This window comes from Varroa destructor, unplaced genomic scaffold (genome assembly GCF_002443255.2).
Source record: "Varroa destructor unplaced genomic scaffold, Vdes_3.0 BEIS01000004.1, whole genome shotgun sequence".
Taxonomy (NCBI): domain Eukaryota; kingdom Metazoa; phylum Arthropoda; class Arachnida; order Mesostigmata; family Varroidae; genus Varroa; species Varroa destructor.
In genome coordinates this window covers 14,458,788-14,473,157 of record NW_019211457.1, presented here as the reverse complement: position 1 = coordinate 14,473,157, position 14,370 = coordinate 14,458,788, and the positions used below count along the sequence as shown (strand labels likewise).

Below are 14,370 nucleotides of genomic sequence, written 5' to 3'. Positions count from 1 at the left end.
TGCTTATGCACCGCTATTTGTGAAGAATCTAAGACGCCGATTCGTACTCTTCGCTACTGAAGTTCATTATACGAACGGTACGAAGATCAATCTAGATCTTCATAGCACAAGGGCGATGACTAACGAATCTTTAAGAGTGGCCCACAAAACTAACCGTCACGCCTTTCCCATGCGTATACGTATTACATCACATCTTATGTGGTACACGGATTTTCATTTGCTCGACGCAAGTCCGTGTGTACAAGATGTGATGGAGTGTGCCTTGGTACTATACGGTGTCACACATTTCAGTACCTTTGCTAACGGTTCCTTCTGGACGGGCACTTTATGATTTTTTTATTGATATTTTGAAATTGTTTAAATATTAATTTCAACCGCAAAAAATCCAGAAACGAAATTGACTAAAATAGTGAGAAATAGCAAGAAAGAAATGCAGATCGCTGGATATCTAAATTTACGGAGGCAAAGGCGAACAAAAGAGACAGGAAGATCGGTGAGGGGTGATGCGCTGAACACTTCGAGTTACATAAGAATAAAAAGGACAAACTTAATTGAGGCAGCATCGGACATCAAATTCGAAATATTTAAATGGGCAATAGAAATTGCTGGCCTCGCGGGAAAGCCAGAAAGCGAGTTACCAGTAACGATGTAAAGTTATCGCAGCTCTAACTTTATCCGATGTTGCTTCTAATCTTACCTCTGTAGCAGCTGTGTAGATGTGGTGTCTTTCGGTAGCGTCGCGAACGTGAATATAGATGAAGCCTTAACCCAGCGGCTCGACACGCCAATTCTGCTGCTATAAAGGGGTCATCGGGCGAGTGAGTTGGTAAATAGCTGTATATTCTATGTTCGCATGTTTCTGTGTTCGTTTGAGTGGATGGCCGGATAACGCTAAAAATACTGATAGAGTTGATGGTGGATGACATCGCCAGAGACGGATCACTAGCGTAAAATTGGGTTGCCACTTATAGCGAAGACAACGAACGCCTTAGCTATAACATGAACTATGGCAAACAACCTCATTATTTTGGCTGAAGAATCGTGTGCTCATTCAGCGAATGAAGGGATTTTGTGGGTAAATATGAATAAAAAATTAGCAACTGGAAAGGTATTGGCTAAAAAGAAAGATACTAAATACTTATTCGTGATCCGTTTTCGGTGTGATTTTTGCAGTTCAGTTGTTTAGGTTCGTCTAGATTTTTCAGGCATGTGAGAAAATCGGAAGTAGTGGTAAATCTATATAAAAAAAACCTTAATTCACAAATTAAATCGTATAGTGTCTACTGGTCGGTGATGGAGCTTAGAGTGGCAGCAGCTCCTAAAAAGTAATTTCGCCGTTTGAGCCAAGCATGCACGTGGAATTTCAAGAGGCAGCTTTAGCAGGTTTACATTGATCGTAACGACCATTTTTAATCATTCCGCGTCGATTATGCGAAAATTCGTTCAAACAATACCACTCCAAAGAAATTAAGGAAGAAATGCATACCGAGTAGAACATTTCTGGTGAGTGATGAGATCCATACTGCTACCGGTCGCTGCTATAGTCTCTATAATATACCAATGCATAGTCCTCATCTCCTATGTCCACATAAAATTCTAGTGGAATGCCTTGTTGTCTGGATAAAGGTTAAATAAAGTAGAGAAGCTTAAAGTTGTTTATTTTACGTATTTTCCACCATTTCTAATGGTCATTATATATTGGTGCAAAATGGCTACTGTGTATGGCAAAATGGCCACCTTAGTTCGGTGTGGTATTATATAAAGAGGGCCGTGCAACATACTGAACAGTTGTTCTTGAGATTACTATTTTGTTTTTCTACTGGAAATTTGTATAAAGTCATGTTTTGCTAAACAAAACAAGACACAAATAACAAATGCGAGAAAAAGAGACTTTTGAAAAACAAACACTCAATTCGTCAAAACCTTGAAGTTCTCTTGAGATCTTAAGGTGGAGTTCTGTCTGGTTCCTTTTTCCTCGTTTCCAAAAAGACACTGGTACCTAATATAAGTTTACAGGAAAACTATTTTTCCTAAATTCCTGAACAGGTAAACAGAATAATGTAGCAAAAATTTCCATAGAATATTATGTTTAAAAGCGCCCAACCTTGGTTGTTCCGACCTGCCTCCTAACTAAATAGCTTCGGAACACTCCGTACCTTGTTAAGTACAGGAAACAGGGACGGACTATATGTTCAGCCATTGGTTCTTGCAACAGCTTGGGTGTAAATTGCCGGTTGAAGTTACCCTAAATTAAAGTCAAACTCTTCGCCCAGTATGTCGTTTCTTTAGTAGCATCTGCTCTGCCTAGGGACGTTAGGTTTAATGGAATTATTAAATCCACGCCATTATTTATTTAAGATCACCTAGACAGGTCTCCATGGGACAACACGAGTGTAAAGATTTAACCATAAATTGAAAAAAATACTGTAAAAAAACAATACTTGAAGGACAGTACTTGAGGAAACGGGTCATCCGTGACTAAACCACCTTCACCGATGACGTGGGTGTGATCTGCGTGATATTGACCGTATCAGCAGTGACCCAGAACCAGGCCTTGATTAGAACAGTTGTTCGATCAAAATCGTCAATAGATGAGTCAACGCCACCGAAGCGTATCAAGCTGGCTCGTTCATTAAAGACGTGTCTGATGCCAATGGTATAATGCTTTCGGGACACGTTTATTTTTATAGCAACAATTAGCTACATTAGATATTGAGGATAGTCTATTTTGATGTTTAACGATAGCAAACTATTAGTTTGAGGAAAATAAAATCATCTGTAGCTTTTTAGAAGAAAAACTAAAAAATTCACTTTTTCAGCCTTTTAATAGATCGTGAAAGTACTCGTGTATTTCTGTCCTAAGTAACTGTGAAAAATTCACCAGCTGCTTAACGAATGATCTATCTGTTGGTTAGTGTAGTTCTCTACGTAGAAAGGGTAATGTCATGGAAGATGACTATATCAAAATATGAAATCTTCCATCAAAAATTAAAGCTTGCTGAACTGAATGGAGAATTTCGTCATATATTTAAAAAAAATGAGCAAATTCATCATAAAAAACATAAAACATCACCGATAAATTCAGACCTTCACGAATTACACAAACGAATGAGAAGAACGAATTATTGCATTTTCCGTATCTGAGAACCCTCTCCGGCCTCAAAATAGGTTGTTTAGAATCGAAGCGTATTACCTTTATCACGGTACGAGGTTTGTTTCGTACTTAGCCGTACGCTCATCATACAATATAAAACATTTCCTCGTATCGATTACGTACGACTAACATCAAAATGATAATAAGCGAAACCCACTCTCATCAATATATATATATCTCTATGAGGGTCTTTGTGCATCATCACTGCGCTTGGTTTTTCTTGAAAGATCTTTAGGCTTTCCTAAAAAAGTTCTCCTTAGCTGCTTATTCTTTGTCTATTGAAAAGTACGTCCTACAACATCTTTATGACTCACCCGTTCTGAATGATGACGCTTATAATGAACATCAAAGTAATCTTGCTGAATCGGCTATCTACAGGTATCTGTAGTGTACTTTGTATACTGCGTGGCGTATTTCCGTGTTGTGGTTTAGCCACACCATAGCGCGCGTCGTTGTCGGTCTCGTTGTTGTCTGTACTATTGTCGCCAGCGTTCTGACGCATATACACGACGACGATATATACGCGTCAAGGTAGGTGCTGTTGCCACGATTATCGGGGTTCTTGTGAGTTCCAGCCACTATACGGAAGCTGTTTGCAGCATTTATTAAGATACTAACATAAAAAAGTAGCAACGGCGTCGAATTAAATGCGCTTGCCTCGACCCTCTGTATTTCGAATTTTACGTCCGGTATCCCCATTCAGCATACCATCCCCATAACCTTAATCAGCATCGCCCTCTAGATACGATAACAATATGGCGACAGATGAACAGCGAACTAGTAATAAACGTACGCTACGCGCCTTTCGGGCGCTAGTTCAGTACACTTGACGATGTCACCTAACGCACCTATAATGATCTAGTCTACTCTCAGTCTCTGGTTCATGTTCCCTTGCTTCTCTATTTGTGCTAAAAAGAGACAGTGAACAAAAACACATCAATAATGTCAAAATACAAATAGATATATACGTACAGGCGCATAGTTAGTGCAGCCTTTCATTTACCATGTCCCTTGAGCTGGTAGCCAACGGCAAAATTTTATGTCACTCGAAGTCCCTGTATTTGCTCTAAAGTACATAGTGCGGAGTAGGAGTCTGAAGTAACCCCTGATATGCTGCGTTTATTCGTATTTCGTCGCCAGTCAACAACAGCAGGCTGTTCTTATGATTACGCTGTAGTTCAATGTGTTACGAGCCACAATCAGAACCCGGCCGTCACCGATAAGCACGGTTTGATTGGCGGTTATATATTTGTGTTAATGGTATTATAGTGAGGGTATTATAGTGTAATCGGCTTTTCACTATATACATCTGACGAAAAAATTGGATATGGCTTCAGTAAAGCTTGCTTTGAATTTTTATTAGTATTAATGACTACACGTATTAACGATAATGCTATATGTTCACGTAAACACGAAACACGGAAATATGGAGAAAATATAAAGTTCGAAAAATGATTACTTTATAACAGGTCATGCCACGTCGTTCTATATTTTTACGCTTACAATAAAAGCGTAAAAGAATAAAACAAAAAAGAGCATGTTGGTCGCGCAGGCATATTAATCCGTACTGCTAGAATCATACAAATTCTGAATCTAAGCCAAGATCCCTAAGCCCACGCCATCTCATTTACTACTATTCGTCTTGGTTGTGATAAGTGCTACGGAGCCGCACTGACCTCGCGTTAGTCAGAAAACATCAGGCTTCCGTGCGGATAAAAAGCAACAAGCTACGTCTAGCATTTTCATCGCCAAAATAAAACTAACTTCCACATAAACACTCTAAAAACACAAATACATTCTATGGATCGAAGATACGTCATACTATTATTAAAATACAGGCGATTCTGCAGGCATTGGAGTCTAACAAGCCCACTCAACCCATTTCATCAGCAATCATCAACTTCTCGATCGCTGTTTTATTGTTTGCCACCATGAGTTTTCTGTTGTCGTTTTCGTCCGTGCCGTTTCACCTTTGGTACATTTGCACGAAACACTAAGATTAATAAGTATTTTCTAAAAGGAAAAACTGTTCACCGGGAGAAAACCAGTAACATGTGGAGTCCTCTTCGTAAATTCGACCAACGTTTACAGATCGACGTTAGGATCTTCGAAACTATTAAGACAGTCTAGAAAACAATTCTCATGTTCAATTTAATAACAACTGACGGATTATGCTTAAGTTGGCACGGCTGGTGCAAATTTCATCATTTCTATGTGCCAAAAGCCGTCGGCAATATGGCGCACAAATTACAAACCAAGAATAAATCTGGGTGGAACAGGATAGCGGTATTTAAGTTATTGTCCTATCATAATCTACATCGTATATATCTATATATATCTACATTGTATATGATATACCTATATACATATAATCCACATTGTATATGGTATATGTTGGACCTGAGCACTGCGGGCAGCAACGTTGACAAGCTGTCAACCTATCGGTGAAACCAGTATTGTTAGTTACATAAATGCGTGCATTAAATAGATCATTTAATACGTAGCGCACAAAAACGCTATATTCTGGCTTCGTTATACGCAGGCACGTTAACGGCTGGCGTTATGCATTATAAACCTATATACAAAATAGGTTCAATTTCACTCTATTTAGTAGCATGAACATTTCATATGTATTCTTTTTTAAATATATTTTTAGTGTATTTCCTGATATAAAGTATTGAGGAAGAAATGGCGTCTGACTTCTGAACAGCTACCTATGTGGCAAATGTCAGTGGCCTTAAATTTGTGGCTGCAAGGTTAAAGCAGCATTTCCCAAATTTCACTAAGATCGCTATTTAGCGTGCCACACAGGAAACAATCCAATATATGCTGATCAGACTGGCTTACACGATGTAAATCAGCCCTGATTACCAGCGCTTTCAGATGCTGCAGTGATGTACATCAACTGACCGCTAGTCAAGCCATGCGGCGCTACGGGCCGACCAGACTTGAAACAACAGAATGGTACGACTAGAGATACAACTACGCAACGGTCAACATTACAAAACTGCGGAATCGAGTTTGCCGATTGTCATTTTAGTGCATTTAGGACCGGCCGCATGTTAATCAGCTGCTAGTTTCCAATAGCTTTTCTAACAAGAATTTTGAGTCGGCACTATTATTTACAAAGACTGTAGAGGAAAATCCGATCGACACTTTACTGGTGCCCTCACTTGAAGACTTTGAGGGAACACTAATCAAATCTAGCACTGGCAAAAAGCGGCATAACGGCACGTGACAGATGAAACCGGGTCAGAATCTAATCGGTACCTGAATGAACTTGTTTACTTATTAACTCCAGGTAATTACGTACAAAATATTGAAATAAAACAGGTATTTCATGACAGGGGCATGCTAGCGCATTATTACTAGCCAAATTTTCTTTAGTTGCCTACAGGACGCAACCGGCCTGTTGTGGGCCAAGTACGTTATTATTTTCCTACAACGTCAACATGAATAATAGTTTCTGGTTAATAGTTTTTTTTGGTATTTTTTTTACGAGCTTATGTTTTTGCCAAAGCTTCTTTGCCTTAAGGATGGCTCGTTTTTAGCTAGTATAGAATTGATAAAACTATCTTTGCTCACAATCTAGGAAGCGATGGCTCCATTAATAAAGAGGAAATTGCCAAAGCTGACGGCTTTTAGCAACGCACAAGGTTACCGATCGTTTACGATGTTTTTCCATCGTGTACTCATACACAAAATACGTTAATTGAGATGTGCTGCTCGAACTGGCCACTTGATTGAGCGTCACAGGCTAGATGTGAGCTTTGAAGCATGGAAACGCGATCAACGTGTCTAGCCAATATCCGAAATAAGGCGGTAGCGGCCCGTGCATTTAGTATTTTTCACAGTCAGTTAAATTACCTGCAGTTTGGAACCTTTGCAATTCCCAGCATAGGGAATTTGTCTCTGTCAATTTGCAAAGATTAGAAATACGACCTATAAAATTTCTGCACGGAAGCATATTACAGATAGCCATTGGAAATGCCTGTGGGTGCTGGATAACCGAGTAAGTATCGACGGCGTTTCCAACATACGGACAGTGTTCTCTACTGACTCTGCCGACTATTGCCAGCCTACCATCCTACCGAAGACTAGAAAAAACTAGCCTTCGGTAACGTCCACATGCCGCACCTCAGTGATATCGATATAAAAGAATTCATCACTTCCTAACTTGAGCAATACAACCTACGTAGTTCGGCTGAATTCGCCGATAACTCGATGCTAATATAATGTGGGTGTGCTGTGGTACGGCAATCATGGCCCTTCGTAAATAAACGACAGGTACAAGATAAACCGAAAAATATTTCATAATAGGAAATATCTAACAAATATTCGGTCTACAGGAGTATGATACGCAATACTTTGGAACAATCAGATTATGATTTCCTCGACGGTTTTTTCAATAACTTTGATCCGTTCGTCAATTGAACAACTTTCCGTTTGCATTGCACGCGTACGAAAAAATGTTTACGCAAGCATGTCTGCAAGCCTTGCTTGTTCCCGCATCGAATCACAACAGCCTTCATTATACCCTAACTTGTATGTTAGGGTTAAGTGTAACTTGACGTTGTCACACCCGCTGCTCACCCCAAACATACGAGCAGGAAACATTTAAGTGGATTTTGAAAAGTCAAGGCCTCGGTATGCCGATCTCGCCTACACAGATCTATCGACACCTTTACATGTTGACGAGCGGGTTCTTCCATGGAATAGAGTTGTATCTGCATTTTTATCAAAACAATTCCCCAATAAATCATGGCCTTGAGATCACCTTGCTATTACAGGCATATCATCCTTTTCCACGTGAGAGCACCTCCACGTCAGGCCGATGACCAACCAGGCGAGTGGGTTTCTAACAGAATCGCGGATCCAGAGTGGCTAAATCCAACGGTTGAAACCTCAGAGCGTTGACGCCCCATTGAGTCTTCCCTGTATGCTACGGTGTAAATCCATATTGACCGTTTTGGTGAATCGCCGTGCCGTATTTATATAAAGCGACGTACGATTTTTTTGGCCGAAGGCGACGCGAATGAAACAAGGCAAGCTTTTCTATTGTAAACTGCTCTACCAGTCGAGATGAAATCGGTGGCAGTAGCGAGTTCTTTCGTTCTAAAGCAAAAAATATACATCAAAATGATGCCATTATTAACAATTAAGCCGCAAGCTCATTTCGTGAAAAGCTTGAGCTTTTTAAGCAAGTGTATCCGTGATCGTAATCTTTGTCCGTGTTGGTGGAACGTCTTACGTAAGTAAAATCGGTGCATCTTCGTTGTATTCTCTCGTCAGTTATCACGTACGAAACAGGTGAATGAGAAGTACGAATCCTTATTGTTAAAGGCACTATAAGGTGTTCATAAATGGCCACCACTTCTCGACGTAGAAAAACGACATCGGTATACGATCACGTTCAGCCGTCGAGTACAAAGTGTATGGCATTTCGCCATATACGATATGTGGTCTATTTGAAACAATACTTAGTAAATGTAATACTCCTAGCGGATACAATAGATACAACAACAATAAAAAAAACATACATTTTTCTACCTCGCGTTAGCCGCCGTAATCTATAGCAAATTCTAACGATTTGGAAAGGTTCTAAGATTGGTTACACACTCACCGCTCTCAGCAAACACGAGAAAATCCGTTCTCGCCTCCTCCAGCACATGCTCACTACAACCGGCTATGGCAATAGTTCCTGGAACATTTCCTACGTACAGGCTATACGCTGTGCATAGATAATGGTACCATTCCCTCATCATGAGTCAGTAATAACTCTGAAGCGTTTGTGATTTAATAATGAAATACTTTACCGATGGCTGCTCAGAAGATTACCGTCATTATCGCCGGTCAGATGACGATTACGAACTTAGTTTTGCATCGCCTTTCACAAGAATACTAGTTTCCTGTCATACGCGACGGTCGTACTTCCTGTTGTTTTATTTTTATTCACGACGCCCGTATCTGGCGACCGAGCTACTTACGCTCATCGAGTCCCGTGGAGACAAATTTATAAGCGCAGAGCAAGTGACCGTGAAAGTCTCGTCTCTGCCTCCCGACGACAAAGCTAAGCCATCCTGCAAACCATTATAGTACATATAGATATATACAGATAAGAAACTACATAACAGATAGCTGCTAGTTCAGATCACGTTGAATTACGAAATCATTAGTCTCAAGGGAACAGTCACGTCCCCAGAAAACTTCCTAGTAATTTTCTACGGTTTCATAAAAACAGTCGTATTAGCTGTGTTTCCCAAGAGATTAAGCATTTATTAGTGGCTAAAAGTACTAAAATAAAAATAGCAAGATCTTGAAGTTTGGAAGATGATCGAGGCGAATCGGGGATTCCGCTCCACGCAAGGCTATAATGTACCGGCTGGCCACTATAGGTCCTAATCGAATGAAGATCGTGGACAATTAGGCACTTTGCTTGCGGCACTTAGGAAAAATATTAGGGCTGTAAACGATGCAGAAGGCGGAGGTCTTCTTGAGAGCCACTGTTGCCAGAGAGTCAGCGTTGGTGCCCAGACGGACCGTTTGGCTGTGTGCTTGGATTCCCCTTCTAAACATGAACTTTCTCCTTTTTCCATCTCCTTCCAGTCTCGTTCCTGGGGGAAAGTAACGATAATCAACGCCGATGACAAGACGGATTTCGGTATATGGGCAGAAACATCGATGAATCTACAACACCCAGGCTACTCTTCAGAAGATTGACGGCCAGCCGGATCTCCGCTCTGCTCTTAGCAGCGACTAGTAGAGTACTGCCAGGTAAGATGAGCCGAGATATCTTTGCAGAGTTGTTTGTGGACTTAGCCGCTAGTAGCAATGGCAATTAACTAAACGCGTGCATAGTATAGCTGCGGCGTCCTTTGCGATATTCGACAGCCTGCAGCTATAGCGGTCATCCCTCAGCCGGATTTGAAACTTAATGTTAGCTGAGAAAACGCAACCAAAACAAATCATAAGGAAGGCTAATACGCAACCTTGTGAGGCAAGCAGTTCTAATGGCAGTTTCCGCGAAGGTCAAATAACTCAATCTATGTCGGAGGCGTTGCGATATTTGTGTTGTAATTCTGAAACATCGGGTTTCGTTTGATAGAGTTAGCGGCGTAGAGACAATTACACATGGCGCGGATTTTGCCTGCACTGACAACTTGTAAGCTTCTTCATGAAAGCTTCAGCTTTCATTATAAGTGTTTGAGTGACAAAACTAGGCCTGCCCCTAATTTAATGCTAATGAAGGTTTTTTTTTGGTGGAACAAAAGCAATTATTTAAGACTTAAAAAATTGCGGAACACCTCCGATATTCCATACATACATGTATATTATTAATAACAGTATCAGTCAATTTGCATTACAATAAAAGGGATTAGAGTATGGAAGTCAAAATGTCAAAAATCACCTACAGCTTTGTTTATCAGGTATTACATTAGTTAGCTAATCTTTGACCCGGAAATTTGACTACATCGTGCACACGGACGCGGCAGTCTATCACTATGGGATTCGTCGCTGCTACTAAAAACTGGGCCACAAGAGTGATCTAATCGTCAGCATAAGCTAACTGACTAGTAATTATGTTATGCATTTGATTTAATTCGTTAACACTGTTGCTATGAGCAGTGCATATACTGCTATGGGTGCTGGCGGCTGAGTCGTTCTTTCGGGTTTAGCAAATGCTTTCACCCATAGCACTGCTAATCGTCGTTGAAACTGTACGTGTCTTATTTCGTACGTTGATTCCAGTAGCCCTGTGCTTAATATTTTTTAACCGCTTTGGTGCTGGATTTTCTCGATAGTGCTTGACCTTTCAGTATAGCTCATTGTATGATGTGACCTCTAGACGTGTTCCTGTGTAATAGATGCATTGTTGCTGTTTATACCTTATGCGTGACTTCAGTGTGGGCTGGCCTGTTCGTCCACTTTGCGCCAACGTGCTAGCAGAGTACGTTGCTTTTTACCGGTTAGAGGTAGCTTGATACCTATTTCCTTCTGTGCAGAGCCAGCATTAAGTTGAATATCATTTGGTCTCGTAATGATTTTGCGTACTGTGGTGACCTGTATCCAGGAGCACAGTTCGCAAAAAGTTGTAGAGTTTGATGTGAACGGTATATGCATCGTCTATTCGTTATACTCTTCAAAGCTGACTTGGGTTCCTGCGGATTAGCATTTTTCTATTCGGAGCAGGGCGATGTTTTAGCATACATCGGGATCAGTTCGCACAAACATTGATCAGAGCGGCTAGCTTTTTCCTCATCCTTGCATGAGGTAAATTGCGGTGGACGCCCACTTAATCACTTGTCAGTACGGCATATCATGGCATACATTTTATACTGTCGCTACTATCTTTCCTTGTACCAAAATTTACATAATCACCGGGATGCTCATCAATCGCCTATCACCCCATCTTAACAAACAAATATTAGCCTTATACGCTAATTGAGAAGACTATTAAATGTGTCTTGTATCCGTGGGATTCTTTGTTTGATGCGGAGGAATCCAGCGCTGTCTTCATACCCCGGTATGCATGACTACAATAATTTAAAGCAGCGTTTTTGAGAGCTGCTATTGTCTGCCATTGAGTTTAATGCAAATTATAGTTTATTAAACAGCTTAATTTGTAAATTGAAGGCTTTAAGTGCCTTTGGCCTATACATTACAGATTCCATCATGAACGAGAGTATACTTCTGGCGTCGATTTGCATGTGACAAACTACACTCTGAATTCGCAGTCGCTGCTATAGTCGGCTATTCTCAATGGAAATCCAATTGTTAACATAATTTCTGTACTGGTAAAACACTTGTGACAGTGTACATGGGACGTATAATATACGAGAGTGAAGTCTTCCTTATCCGTCAGCATATCGGCATCTTTGCGTTTAACAGCGACCAGAATGAGTTGGCGAAACGATTCAGCAATTAAGAATTTTGCTTGGCGGACATTCAACAGTGGTGGGTCGTTCGTTGGGTACATCCTTGTGTGTGACGCGCCACTAAGATAAAATATTCTGAAGAAGACAAAAAGCCCAAATTGGCTTAGAGGCGCTTCGGTGCACATCGTACAAACCTGAAGCGATGCGTCCCATTCAGCGAAACCCACATTAGTGAAAATAATATATATGGCAAGGCTCAGTGTCTATCCTAAGGATTGTTCACAAATTACAACGGAGTAAGAGATTACAACGGACTCTTCCCTGTGGTTTTCACTCCATCACACGGGCTTGCGGCAACTGACATATCTGACCTTTTCTGTCTTTAGAGTGGCAGCACGGCGAAGAAGGAATAAGAGAAAATACAAATCTTTAAATCACAAAAAAAAACGTTTTATATATTCTATTTAGTTTTATATATTCTATTCTAATTTAGAATTCGAAGTGTTGAGGAAGTGGCTTAGCTTAAGACAAACTCTCGGAAAGATCGGCGTGGATATAAAAAACATTTACACGTAATTTGGGGTGTCTAAGTACCGTAATTGTTGCTTCTATTGGTGAACTTTACGCTTCATGATTTGAGATAATGATATTGAGACAGCAAAAGAAAAGCTGATTCCATTATTCAAAGAGAAAATATATTTATTCACTAAATGTTGTTGATGCCAGCGAGTCACGTATATAACTGTTACCTTCACATTTACCTTGTTGAACGATGAATGCTCCATGCGAACTACAAATAAGCAAGATATAGTTCATGATTAAGTCATTTCAATCTATTAAGATTAGTTTATCTCGAATACTTAATCATAATATTAGGGCACAATTTGTTACACTAGCGACATACAGTATCGCCAATAGGTACCGCACTTGTAACTGAGGACAACAACAAACCTTATAATAGATAAACGAACAGGTAAAAGTGTGTAGAGTTAGTTATTCTATAGAACATACTAAATTATTTGTTTTAACATCTATAGAAAACTATGCCGTTTACTAGATTTCTACTTACCGTATTTTTCGATTTATTTTAATATTAAAATTTACCAAAAACACTTCACTTGAGTTTCAAGATGACCGGGTACTCGTATACTGTACTGATTTCCAGTTAGTGGGGCAGTATTAAGTCGCCTATGTCTAAACAGTCGAAAAGAAAAGAGCCCTTTATGGAACCTCGTTTATTTCCGTCCCATGATCATATAATGCCATTGGCAGCTTTAGGACCAAATATGTACGTTTGACACAGTGTTGTCTGTCGACCCGCCCTGAGCATGGTTCTCTGTTAATTATCTGCGGTGTCTGCTAGCATATCCACCGTCAACAGCGTCATTCGTGTACTCCGTCACCCTTTCAGTCGATGAGTATGAATAGAATCTATAGCGTATTACATATTTCAACAGAGAACTTTGCCATGGTACAGTTAATGGCACGGTCAACAAGCCGGAACTAAGCTAAACGCACTGGGCGTCGACGGAAGAAAACGATGATTACGGCGACGATACGTTTGACCTAAAAGAGGAAGCTTGTGTCGGAAGTAGCAGCGAGGGCAGCAGCATAGGACACAAAGCGTCACCATGGCGATAGTGCTAGCGGTAGATGCCTTACGTTGTGAGTAGTGCCAATGCCTTACCCTTGATGTTTTACTGAATGCCAGCAGCTTGCCACCGTCACAGCGAGGCGGTGGCAAGCTGCTGGCAAGCTGCACGAAGCAGCAAGATGCACGAAGCGCCCGTTTACCGGTAGAAGAGCAATCAGTCGGTCGGCGAAGCCAGGTCTAGAGCTATCACTAAGCAGCAACTAAGGCTGGTGATTTAAACAAACATCTCTTATAAGAGTTTAGCGCTTACACATGATACTTTTCAACTCTGCATCAGTAAGTTCTGTTAAACTTCGTGTATGTTGCAACGGAACAGCGCAAATTTTGGCGCGAACTATCCGGTGCCATAACGCAACGAGACAATTGATTTCGAACGACGGTTTCTTTGCTGGGGTGGTTGCTCGGTGCGCAAAGACGGCAACGATCTAAACTGCTTTAATCATCACGATATATGTTTATTATAAAAGGCCTGACTTTTTGAGTAGCATTTTCTTAGCTGGGAGGCTAGAAACAAGTCATTAGTTACAGTAAAATAAATAAAAAGTACAGTCCACGAAGCCGTAATTTGCTACCATCCTTCATTAGCAATAATTACGATTTCTGATATTTATTAGTTAATTTAATTAAAGCTTGAAAAGCTTCACACTAAACAACGCAGCAAAAAGAAAATGACAACCACCCTAGGT

General features: G+C 40.5%; 1 long non-coding RNA gene across 3 annotated transcripts in view; it reads left to right on the top strand.

The window, feature by feature from the left end:
* The window catches only part of LOC147755874 (uncharacterized), a 48,078-nt gene that overhangs the window by 1,327 nt on the left and 32,381 nt on the right, over positions 1–14,370 (top strand). Inside the window, exons 2-3 of one of the 3 annotated variants that reach the window (XR_015325892.1) lie at positions 3,533–3,685; positions 9,761–9,928. This is a non-coding gene — a long non-coding RNA (uncharacterized LOC147755874). Of the gene's footprint in view, positions 1–3,532; positions 3,686–9,037; positions 9,250–9,760; positions 9,929–14,370 lie in introns of those variants that run through there. The other 2 variants (XR_015325894.1, XR_015325891.1) reach the window with 2 other exon arrangements.